Genomic DNA, 13,444 nt, shown 5'->3' on the forward strand with positions numbered 1-13,444 from the left:
GTTTACTACAGAAAAGTGGCGTAGTCTTAAATTCAGGTATGTTAGGGTTCGATTTTTGAAGCAAATTCCAATAGGTAAGTATACATTTGTTAATCCGATTACCAAAAGGATATGTGCTGACAAACGTCACTCTTGATGAACTGTCTCTTGCCAGTGTAATGGATGAGGTCATATTTAACACATCATTAGGATAACCCCTGCTACGAAATTTTTGATTCATCTCCTCATGTCGGGTAAGTCGGATGGAATACCTTGAGACAATGCGGTCTATTCTATGATGCTGAGATTTAGGTAAAGCTCTCTTGATATGTTTAGGGTGGCAGCTAGTGTAATATAATAAACTTTCTGTCCGTTGGTTTAATAAATAGATCAGTATCTAAGGTACAATCATGATTTACAATAACCCAGGTATCTAAAAAGTGGATGCAGTGATTGTCGTGATGAATTGTGAAAATGAGACCTGGAAGGTAAGTAATCATATCCTGGAAAAAGACGAAGTTCTTCACTGCTACCTGACCAAATGAAAAAAATATCATCAATGTATCTTTTCCAGTGAATGTCATTCTTTTGGAAAAGGGGATGAGTGTAAATAAACGTAGATTCAAAGTTGGCCATAAATATATTGGCATAGGGAGGTGCCACGTTGGACCCCATGTCTGTCCCCTTTAGCTGCAAATAAAATTGGTCTTCAAATAAGAAAAAGTTTTTTGTGAGGATTAATGTTACAATATCCACACAGATTTGTACCTGATCTTCAGTGAGATTAGTATGTGTATTCAAAAATTCTGCTACTGCTTGTATCCCTTTACAGTGCTCTATACTCATATAGAGACTATTTACATCTAGTGTAACTAGAATGTTGTCCTGTGTGATTTGACCAATGGTTTTAATGGAGTTTACAAAATCTGATGTATCCTTCAGATATGATTTAATTTTAGAAACATGAGGAGTTAAGATTTTTTCCAATATGATAGCGAGCGGAGACAAAATAGAGTCAGTAGATGCAGCGATCGGTCGTCTTCAAGGTTTATTAAGGTTCTTATGCACCTTCGGTAAGATATAAAAAACGCGTATCAATGGATATTGTTTGATCAGAAATTCTCCTATCTTAGAGTCTATCGTACCTAGTTGTAGATAATGTAAAAAATAGGAGGATACTTGAGTACTGTGGCAAACAATTAGTGCAATTTTATTTGAATACATCATTCCAAATTTATAGAAAACATATAAAAGCTAAAATAGCACAGGGGGGTAAGGTGCAAGGTGCCCAAAGCTGGTGAATACCTTGGGGGAAATGAGCAGTTTAGAATAGTCAATTAATCCATATAGTCAATATAGGTTGCGGTGAGTCATCATTAATACATATAACATGAAGCAAGTAATGCCCAGTGAAGAACAAAGTTGATGCAGTATAGCAAACAGGGAGACCTTAACTTAATACAAAAGTATCCTAACACCGAATAAAGAGGTATTGGTCAAGCTAATGGTCCCTATAGCACACCATTATATCAACTCACCACAAACTGGCGATATAGAAGAGGCCCACGACCCCAACAGAGAGTCCCCAGCCATGCGACGGGTGAGAACGCGCCCTGACGCGCGTTCGGCATTCTTTTTCAAGAGGCAGCGCTAACGTACACACATCCAGGACCTGTAGAAATACCTCCCATTCAGGTCATGTGATCAAAGGAAGGGAGGAAGCTGATTGGGCTGACGCGGCGCGTGTATCCGGAGCCACACCTCCTCACCACGCGCGCCGAGGCCGTCAAGTCACAGGCCTGCGCCCAGGAGCGCGCTGCAGGCACGCCCCCTGAGGCACGCCAGGGACATAAAGATAGCCCAGCGCGAGCGCAGGGAGGCCATGCACCGGAGCACACGCGCACCACCCCAACAGCATAGGGGCTCCCATAGGGGGAAAAGATGGAAGGAGGATGAGCATACCTCCTAACAATCCCAAGAGCATATAGGGATACATAAGGGACATCTAGTATTTGTCCAGTCCTAAGCAGGAAAATAGAGAAGCCCTCCCTCTCAGATATGAATAAACCTCTTACATCTATAACAGGGTTATTAATATATATAGTTTAAATATAGGCAATTTTGGAGACATGAATAAAATTCAAATAATTTTCATCACATGAGGGGAGATGACAACAGTATCTTCAGGAATTCTTCGCTCCAATTGAAGGGAGTCATTATTTTATTCATGTCTCCAAAATTGCCTATATTTAAACTATATATATTAATAACCCTGTTATAGATGTAAGAGGTTTATTCATATCTGAGAGGGAGGGCTTCTCTATTTTCCTGCTTAGGACTGGACATATACTAGATGTCCCTTATGTATCCCTATATGCTCTTGGGATTGTTAGGAGGTATGCTCATCCTCCTTCCATCTCTTCCCCCTATGGGAGCCCCTATGCTGTTGGGGTGGTGCGCGTGTGCTCCGGTGCATGGCCTCCCTGCGCTCGCACTGGGCTATCTTTATGTCCCTGGCGTGCCTCCGGGGGCGTGTCTGCAGCGTGCTCCTGGGCGCAGGCCTGTGACTTGATGGCCACGGCGCGCGTGGTGAGGGGGCGTGGCTCCGGATACACGCACCGCGTCAGCCCAATCAGCTTCCTCCCTTCCTTTGATCACATGACCTGAAAGGGAGGTATTTCTACAGGTCCTGGATGTGTGTACGTTAGCGCTGCCTCTTGAAAAAGAACGCCGAAACGCGCATCGGGGCGCATTCTCACCCGTCGCACGGCTGGGGACTCTCTGTTGGGGTCGTGGGCCTCTTCTATATCACCAGTTTGTGGTGAGTTGATATAATGGTGTGCTATAGGGACCATTAGCTTGACCAATACCTCTTTATTCGGTGTTAGGATACTTTTGTATTAAGCTAAGGTCTCCCTGTTTGGTTTGCTATACTGCATCAACTTTGTTCTTCACTGGGCATTACTTGCTTCATGTTATATGTATTAATGATGACTCACCGCAACCTATATTGACTATATGGTTTAATTGACTATTCTAAACTGCCCATTTCCCCCAAGGTATTCCCCAGCTTTGGGCACCTTGCACCTTACCCCCCTGTGATATTTTAACTTTTATATGTTTTCTATAAATTTAGAATGATGTATTCAAATTAAATCGTACTAATTGTTTGCCACAGTACTCAAGTGTCCTCCTATTTTTTACATGAATCTATTTGAGTAGGCATTACGGACGTGGCGCCTGACGTTTGGTCTTGGTACCATGGTCTGTTTAGCATGTAACATTTGGCCTGTTTTTCTCTAGTTGTAGATAATGTGTAACTAAGTTCTTGATGATACCCGCGATTTCAAAGGTAGGCTTATGTGCAATTGGGATATAGGTACTGGTATCATTCAATTGGGAATGGATCTCCGCTATATAGTATGAACGATCCATAATCATTATTACTCCGCCTTTATCGGCTGGTTTATCCCGAGCATGCGCAAAACGCCGCTCCCATGGAGCGCGCTGCTTCCCTCAGGCCCCATTTGGCTGAGTACTGCCAGCGGAGCGGAAGTCTGTGACTCACCGTCGCTTGCGCAATACTAGGCTGTGGCACAGTATGCAGCCGAACGGGGCCGGAGGGAAACAAAGCGCGCTCCATGGGAGCGGCGCTTTGCGCATGTGCGGGAGGAGAGGCAGAGCAGGGCATGTCACAGGGCCTGTCACAGGGCCCTGTGACGTGCAGAGGGGGGGGGGAATATGGAATATGGTAATCTAGCACAGAGGCGGCGATTTAGGGAAATAGTAAGCAGATAGGGGTTTGCTTGGCGTCCCCTGGACGCCAAGCCTCTGGAAAACAGACTTTATAAAACCAGATTTCTCTGCAATCAGACCTCTGCTATGGGCCATACAGGTATGTATAGATTTACGTTTCTATCATCTGTATGGCCATAGTAGAGGTCTGATATCGCCCAGTGGGGTGACACATTCCCTTTAATAAAATCCTTTTGGATCATGTTTACTGGATCTTACTATTAACAGGAAAGGTATGCTTTTTCCTTTGCTCTAACCCCCCCGTACATTACATCTTCTAGGGTTTTAGCAATCTTCTCATTTAAGCCCATTGTTGACCTAACGGCTTTGACTAGTTTGTCCCTGTCTTCCACCAGAAAACATGGTCTGCCTTCTGTGTATCTGCCCGAGGAATATGAGGAAGAAGATTAACTGTGATATTCCCCTTCTGATAATGGGGAAACGTCAGAAGAGACTTCCATAGATTTTCTTTTCCCTTTTTCAATAGGGATTTCAGGGAGCCTTCCACCTCTGTTCTGATGGCAGAACTAAGGTTTGAGGCAAAGTCAGGGGTCTACTCACTAATTGTCTTGTGAATACAGGCTGAACAGAGACTTTTCTACCAGTCACCTGTAAGCAGGATTTTAGACAGTGCACATTCCCTGTTCCTCTTGGAGCTAGATTTTTTAGGCCTTCCCTAGTGATTGAAACAAAAAAACAAGGAGGCCTATTACAATGGGGACATTCATGTAGATCACTTACCACCCACTATCCCTTTAAGGGTATCTGATTCGGAGGCTGTTCTGAGATGTATGATATATCCTCTTTGGACACAGAGGAGTCAAGAGACACTCTGCTCCTCTGACTGGGATGGCTGCCGCTCCCGCCACTTGAACAGCTGCCTCCTTTGCTGTGTCCATGCTGCGGATGAGAAGCTGGCTACTGCTGATCCTCCATGATATTCGAGGAAAGGAGAGCTGGATCGTGAGCGCTCTGTCTGTGATCTGTTCCCAATTTATATGGGATACACAGCACCACCTTCCTGATATGCTTCCTCCGGATTCCTCTGTCAGCTGCCCCCCCTCTGTGAGAGCCTACCAGGGCGTGCCATCTCCCTGCGTGCTGCCATCTTTCCTGGCATGCCCCCTCTGACGTCACTCGGGCACGCCTAATCCCAGCGTGCCTTGCACCCGTGACGTTGTGAGATGTGTCTCGGTTCACCAGAGTGATATAATTGTAAAAAAACAAATATACATCCCAGTATAACACTGTACTTGTTGTAAATTGAATTGCTTCTTTACAAAAATGTCGCTGTTGTCTAAATATTGTTAAAAGACTGTGTATACAGGGTGGGCCATTTATATGGATACACCTAAATTAAATGGGAATTGTTGGTGATATCAACTTCCTGTTTGTGGCACAGTATATGAAAGGGGGAAACGTAACTTTATTCTTTCATGAGTTTTTTACAAGTTTATGACCACTTATAAAATGTGTTCAAAGTGCTGCCTATTGTGTTGGACTGTCAATGCAACCCTCTTCTCCCACTCTTGACACACTGATAGCAACACCGCAGAAGAAATTCTGGCACAGGCTTCCAGTATCCGTTGCTTCAGATGCTGCACATCTCGTATCTTCACAGCATAGACAATTGCCTAAGGGGGTCAGATTGGGAGACCTTGGTGGCCATTCAACTGGCCCACGATGACCAATCCTCTTTCCAGGAAACTGCTCATGTAGCAATGCCTGGACCTGACACCCATAATGTGGTGGTGCACCATCTTGTTGGAAAAACTCAGGGAATGTGGCATCTTCAGTGCATAAAGAGGGCAACACATCATCATGTAGCAATTTCAGATATCCAGTGGAATTGAGGTTTCCATTGATGAAGAATGGCCCCACTGTCTTTGTATCCCATATACCACACCATACCACCAAGATAAGAGATGTGCAGCATCTGAAACAACGGATACTGGAAGCCTATGCTAGCATTTCTTCTGCGGTGTTGCTATCAGTGTGTCAAGAGTGGGAGAAGAGGGTTGCATTGACAATCCAACACAATGGGCAGCACTTTGAACACATTTTATAAGTGGTCATAAACTTGCAAATAACTCATGAAAGAATAAAGTTACATTAAAACCAAGCACACCATTGTTTTTCTTATGAAATTCTCAATAAGTTTGATGTGTCACATGACCCTCTTCCCATTGAAAAAAATAAAGTTGGATCCAAAATGGCCGACTTCAAAATGGCCACCATGGTCACCACCCATCTAGAAAAGTTTTCCCCCTTTCATATACTAATGTGCCACAAACAGGAAGTTGATATCACCAACCATTCCCATTTAATTTAGGTGTATCCATATAAATGGCCCACCTTGTATATTTTTATTTAAGGTTTTAACTCTATGAATGATTTAAAATGCACTTCATGCTTCCCTCTGCCGACAAGCTTTTTGGAGATGGAAATTTCATTCTCCAGCAGGACTTGGCACCTGTCCACACTACAAAAAGTACAAATACCTGGTTTAAAAACAGTATCACTGTGCTTGATTGGCCAGCAAACTCGTCTGACCTTAACCCCACCAGACCCAACAATGCAGACGAGCTGAAGGTTGCTATCAAAGCAAACTGGGCTTCCATAACACCTCAGCAGTGCCACAGGCTGATCACCTGCATGCCATGCTGCACTGATGCAGTAATTGATGCAAAAGGAGCCCCGACCAAGTATTGAGTTCATTTACTTAACATATATTTCATTAGGCCAACATTTTGGATCTTAAAAACATTTTTCAAGCTGTTGTTATAAAGTATTCTAATTTACTGAGATAATAACTTTTGTATTTTCATTGGTTGTAAGCCATAATCATCAACATTAACAGAAATAAACACTTGAAATAGATCACTCTGTTTGTAATGACTCTATATAATATATGAGTTTCACTTTTTGATTGAAGAACTGAAATAAATTAACTTTTTGATGATATTCTAATTTAGTGAGATGCACCTGTAATTGCTCTGCTGGACAAGGTCCATGGGACCCGTGTGCAGGTAGCGCAGCCGAGAAGCAAATTCTTTAACTGGCCACATCGTGAGGGGGAAACACTAATGCGTTAGGCAAACTCCCTTCAGGAAGCAATGCAGGAAATCCAGAGACGCGACCCAGCAGGCATGGGCGCCTTTCAGGAGGTGGATCAGCTCCTGAGAGACCAGTTCATTGCTGGGATAGCTGATAAGTCCTTACTGGACAAACTTCGAAAGTTGACTCGAGGTAACTGCTCCTGATGTTTGATGACATTTACTTGGTTGCCTTAGAACGGGACGAAGTGCCAAATCCAGTGATCCAAGAAGTCAGTGAGTAGTACCTTAATTAGAGAAAGTGAGACCGGATCAAGAGAGCAGGCGGCCCCTAGGGAGGCAGTCCAGACTCTGACAGGCAGTAATGCAAGAGCAAATACGGGATCTTCGTTTAGAGGTAGCCCAGATAAGAACTTAGTCCCTCCATATACCGACAGTGGCTCCGCGGTCTCAATGCCTTACGACAAGACCAGCGAGGATGTGAAATCTCGTGGATCTTGTCACATTGGGACCACAACCCTGTCGAGAGCCCAAATTTTGGCACTGCCGACGATATGATCATATCATTAGGGACTGCTCTGCAAAGATATATGTTGAGCCAGTGTTAAAACTCCCGACCTGACTCCTGCGGCGGGCCACCAAATTCCAAGCCCCAGGCGAGCTAAACATGACCTACAGTATATTCCAACGGCCCTGTTATGGAGGCCGAATTAGAAGGCAAGAAGGTATGCTGTCTAGTTGATACAGGGTCATAATGCACTATTATGCCCCTTGAGTTATTTGATAGGCATTTTGGGCACATGATGAAGCCGGAAGATGGAAATGTCACCAGGCTGACGGCGGCCCACAATCTTGAGATGGATGTGCAAGAAATAGTCTGAATGCAAGTCCAATTGTTCGGGCAGGACATTGGCAAGAAAGGGATCATGCTCGCAGACCATTCGACCTGGAAAGGATTGGATGTGACACTGAGCATGAACGTACTAAGGGATCTAGACCACACTCTCTATGCCAGAGAAGGGCCTAAATATTGGCAGCAGGCCTCCACACACCGGTCGACTCAGAAGATTCTGCAGCTGATGGTAAGGAGCTGTAGCCTACAGAAAAGTCCCATGTGCGATCAGCCTGTCGGATGAGTGAGAGTACCGTCGAAGACTCTGGTAAAAATCCTGCCATGGCAGTAACGGATATTGATGCTGGCAGTGGGAGCCGGGCACCGACTAAGTGGACTGGAGATTTGGATCGAGCCCGCTACTCAGGAAGAGACGTCGGACAGACCACTGGTAGCTTGGGCCCTCGACACTGTGAAAAATGGATGTGTGCCTGTACGTTGTATTAATGTTCTAGACAGTGAGTTAACCATCCCTGGAGGTACCATGCTGACCAAAGTCTATGTGTCTGATGGAAAGGTCCTGCCTAGAAGAGACTTCACATTACATCCAGATAGTAAGTCGGCCTGTACTTATGATATAGACGTCCAGCGAAGGCTGGCTCCAACAGTAGAGTGGAATTGGCGGACGATAATCGACCTCATTGGGGGTGGACCACCAGAGGCTAACTCTTTGGGGAAGATTGAATTCCCAGACTGTCCGGGATGCCTACCCTCTTCCGTGGATCGAAGAGTTATTATCCGCCCTGAGTCATTCAAAGTTCTTCTCAACCCTTGACCTGGCCAGTGGTTACTGGCAGGTACCGATGGCCGAGAAGGACAAGGCGAAGACTGCTTTCATCTTACCCTTGGGACTGTACGAGTTCAACAGGATGCCGTTTGGCCTGTCTAATGCCCCAGAGACAATCCAACAGTTGATGGAGCATTGAATGGGCGACCTCAACTTCAATATTGATATACTTGGATAATGTGGTGCTATTCGGAGCCTCCTTCGAGGATGACTTGCAGAAGCTGCGACAAGTCCTGGGGCGGTTGCGAGACCATGGCCTCAAGATTAAACCCAGGAAGTGCCAACTGTTTTGACATCGAATCGAGTACTTGAGACATGTGGTCACCCCAGAGGGGGTGCAGCCGGCTACCAGCAAGGTAGACGCTGTCCAAAAATGGCCTCGGTTGAATACCCTCTGAGAAGTGCGAGCTTTTATAGGTCTGGCCGCATACTATAGAAGATTTATACCCAAGTTTGCCCATTTGGTTGGCCCACTAAATGAGCTACTGAGGGGCATGGCAGGTACCGATGGCCGAGAAGGACAAGGCGAAGACAGCTTTCATCTTACCCATGGGACTATACGAGTTCAACAGGATGCCGTTTGGCCTGTCTAATGCCCCAGAGACAATCCAACAGTTGACGGAGCATTGTTTGGGCGACCTCAACTTCAATATTGATATACTTGAACAATGTGGTGGTATTCGGAGCCTCCTTCGAGGATGACTTGCAGAAGCTGCGACCAGTCCTGGCGCGGTTGCGAGACCACGGCCTCAATATTAAACCCAGGAAGTTCCAACTGTTTTGACATCCAATCGAGTACTTGAGACATGTGGTCACCCCAGTGGGGGTGCAGCCGGCTACCAGCAAGGTAGACGCTGTCTAAAAATGGCCTCGGCTGAATTCCCTCTGAGAAGTGTTAGCTTTTATAGGTCTGGCCACATAATATAGAAGATTTATACCCAAGTTTGCCCATTTGGTTGGCCCACTAAATGAGCTACTGAGGGGCATGACAGGGGGGCCCAAGACTTGACCCATCAAGTGGGGACCACAGCAGCAGGAAGCTTTTGAAGCATTGTAGAAGGCCCTGACCAGCGCTACAGTCTTGGCGTATGCTTAGTTGGATGCTCCATTTTTATTGTACACTGACGAGAGTCTACATGGATTGGGGGCTGTCTCAAGTTCAAGACGGATGTGAGAGGGTGAATGCTTATGGCAGTCAATCTCTGAGAGAATCGGAGCGCAACCCTGACAACTGTAGTCCTTTAAGTTTGAGCTTTTGCCACTGCAAAGTATCTGACAGGTGCCGAAGTGACTGTAATGATGGACAATAATCCATTAGCGCACCTGGAAAATGCTAAATTGGGGGTTCTTGAACAAAAGTGGATGGCTCACCTTTCAAAGTACCAATATCACATCCGGTTACACTCGGGAAGAGAGAACGGCAATACTGATGCCCTCTCCCGAGTTCCGGTAAGATCGTCGATCCAGGATTAGAAATGAGCGGTGTTCGACTCGAACTGTTCGCCAATCTCAAATTTGAGCTGTTTTGGGCAGTGTTCGAGCCGTTCGGCGAACACGAACGATTTGAAAAAAATTCGGCTGTTCGAGGTTATGTTCGATAACTGTTCGTGCACCAAAATCATAACTGGATTTTTTCTCAGTAATGCTGAAAATTAATGTTAATACGCAGTTTGAGTGTACAGCGGGGCGGGGGGAGGGGCAGGGGATGGATCTCTGCAGGAATAATGAAGATCTCCTTTTTTTTTTCTCTTTCCCGCATTTACAGTGGGGAGGTGCAGTCTGTCAGCCTATCAGCAGCGCACACACGGAGCGAACTGCTTTTTTTCACACAAGCAAGGGCATGTGTCATTGGCAGTGTATGTCACATGTCCTTGCCCTATAAGACCCAGCCATTTTCCCCGTCGCCACCATTTTCTCACTGCTGCAGCTGCGTGTTAGACGGCACCGCTGTAGCTGTGTCCGCTATACTTTGTTAATTTCAAGCCAATTTTCGCACAAATCTACAGATAGCTTGGGAGTAGGGAAGAGTTGTGATTGCAGTCCTTTTAAGGACTAGGTTACAGCATTTCATACGACTTTTATCAGGCAGGTCTGTGCTCTTAAATAGATAGGTTGGGAGTAAAGACTAATTGTAATTGCAGTCCTTTTCAGGGCTAGGTTACATCAATTCCTATCACTTTTTGCCAGGCAGGACTGTGCCAGTGCTGTGCAAGTTTTTTTCACAACATTTGGCTAAATCTAGCAAAGCAAATCCTTTTTGGCCTATTGCAGAGTGTGTTAGTCAGTGGAGTAGCCTATCTGTGTTGCAAGCTACACCACCTGTGTATAGAATACAATTTTTTTACTGCACCTAGTGAAGTAAAACCTTTTGGGCATAGCATCATTCTATTAGTCCATCTATACTAACCTCCACCAGGTTGCAAATTCATTATAATATTTTTCTGCATCGAGCTCTGAAAAAATATTTCAGCTTCTAGCAGTGTGTGGGACTTGTTCTATTAGTCCATCTATACTGACCTCCATCAGGTTGCAAATTCAATATAATTTTTTTCTGCATCTAGCTCTGAAAAAATATTTCAGCTTCTAGCAGTGTGTGGGACTTGTTCTATTAGTCCATCTATACTGACCTCCATCAGGTTGCAAATTCAATATAATTTTTTTCTGCATCTAGCTCTGAAAAAATATTTCAGCTTCTAGCAGTGTGTGGGACTTGTTCTATTAGTCCATCTATACTGACCTCCATCAGGTTGCAAATTCAATAAAATTTTTTCTGCATCTAACTCTGAAAAAATATTTAGACTTCTAGCAGTGTGTGGGACTTGTTCTATTAGTCCATCTATACTGACCTCCATCAGGTTGCAAATTCAATATAATTTTTTTCTGCATCTAGCTCTGAAAAAATATTTAGGCTTCTAGCAGTGTGTGGGACTTGGTCTATTAGTCCATCTATACTAACCTCCACCAGGTTGCAAATTAAAAATAATTTTTATCTGCATCTAGCTCTGAAAAAATATTTAGGCTTCTAGCAGTGTGTGGGACTTGTTCTATTAGTCCATCTATACTGACCTCCATCAGGTTGCAAATTCAATATAATTTTTTTCTGCATCTAGCTCTGAAAAAATATTTAGGCTTCTAGCAGTGTGTGGGACTTGTTCTATTAGTCCATCTATACTGACCTCCATCAGGTTGCAAATTCAATATAATTTTTTTCTGCATCTAGCTCTGAAAAAATATTTCAGCTTCTAGTAGTGTGTGGGACTTGGTCTATTAGTCCATCAATACTAACAGTCCATCTATACTAACCTCCACCAGGTTGCAAATTAAAAATAATTTTTATCTGCATCTAGCTCTGAAAAAATATTTAGGCTTCTAGCAGTGTGTGGGACTTGGTCTATTAGTCCATCTATACTAACCTCCACCAGGTTGCAAATTAAAAATAATTTTTATCTGCATCTAGCTCTGAAAAAATATTTAGGCTTCTAGCAGTGTGTGGGACTTGTTCTATTAGTCCATCTATACTGACCTCCATCAGATTGCAAATTCAATATAATTTTTTTCTGCATCTAGCTCTGAAAAAATATTTAGGCTTCTAGCAGTGTGTGGGACTTGTTCTATTAGTCCATCTATACTGACCTCCATCAGGTTGCAAATTCAATATAATTTTTTTCTGCATCTAGCTCTGAAAAAATATTTAGGCTTCTAGTAGTGTGTGGGACTTGGTCTATTAGTCCATCTATACTAACAGTCCATCTATACTAACCTCCACCAGGTTGCACATTAAAAATAACTTTTATCTGCATCTAGCTCTGAAAAAATATTTAGGCTTCTAGCAGTGTGTGGGACTTGTTCTATTAGTCCATCTATACTGACCTCCATCAGATTGCAAATTCAATATAATTTTTTTCTGCATCTAGCCCTGAAAAAATATTTAGGCTACTAGCAGTGTGTGGGACTTGTTCTATTAGTCCATCTATACTGACGTCCATCTGGTTGCAAATTCAATATAATTTTTTTCTGCATCTAGCTCTGAAAAAATATTTCAGCTTCTAACAGTGTGTGGGACTTGTTCTATTAGTCCATCTATACTGACCTCCATCAGGTTGCAAATTCAATATAATTTTTTTCTGCATCTAGCTCTGAAAAAATATTTCAGCTTCTAGCAGTGTGTGGGACTTGTTCTATTAGTCCATCTATACTGACCTCCATCAGGTTGCAAATTCAATATAATTTTTTTCTGCATCTAGCTCTGAAAAAATATTTCAGCTTCTAGCAGTGTGTGGGACTTGTTCTATTAGTCCATCTATACTGACCTCCATCAGGTTGCAAATTCAATATAATTTTTTTCTGCATCTAGCTCTGAAAAAATATTTCGGCTTCTAGCAGTGTGTGGGACTTGGTCTATTAGTCCATCTATACTAACCTCCACTAGGTTGCAAATTAAAAATAATTTTTATCTGCATCTAGTTCTGAAAAAATATTTGGGCTTGTAGCAGTGTGTGGTACTCATTGTATTAGGCCATCTATACCAAGCTCCACCAGCTTTGAAATTAATAATAATTTTTAGCTGCATCTAGCCCTGAAAATAATTTTTCTTCCCAATAGTGGTAGCAATACAAATATGGGGCGCGCGCCTGGCTAACAAAAATATACGCTTCATAACAAAAAACACCAGCCTAGCGCATTGCATTAATAAGATGGCATCATCGTCTCTCCCAGTGCTAGGCCTACTACGCCGGCTAGCATTCCTGTGCCTAAAACGCAATGTATGGGTCCGCGCTAACCACTATGCTGAGGGGTCTAAAGCTGCTGCTAACGCTTTATAACAATTCAATTGGCAGATTTTCACAGAGCTCTTCCCCAACGCCCACCCATCGGGCAACAGTTGCCCACCCTCCCTATGGGATCTAGTGGCGAATAGTTGATGCCATTAATCAG

This window comes from Phyllobates terribilis, unplaced genomic scaffold, assembly GCF_046119375.1.
Source record: "Phyllobates terribilis strain yellow unplaced genomic scaffold, ASM4611937v1 Scaffold_9__5_contigs__length_417890890, whole genome shotgun sequence".
In the NCBI taxonomy this organism is placed as follows: domain Eukaryota; kingdom Metazoa; phylum Chordata; class Amphibia; order Anura; family Dendrobatidae; genus Phyllobates; species Phyllobates terribilis.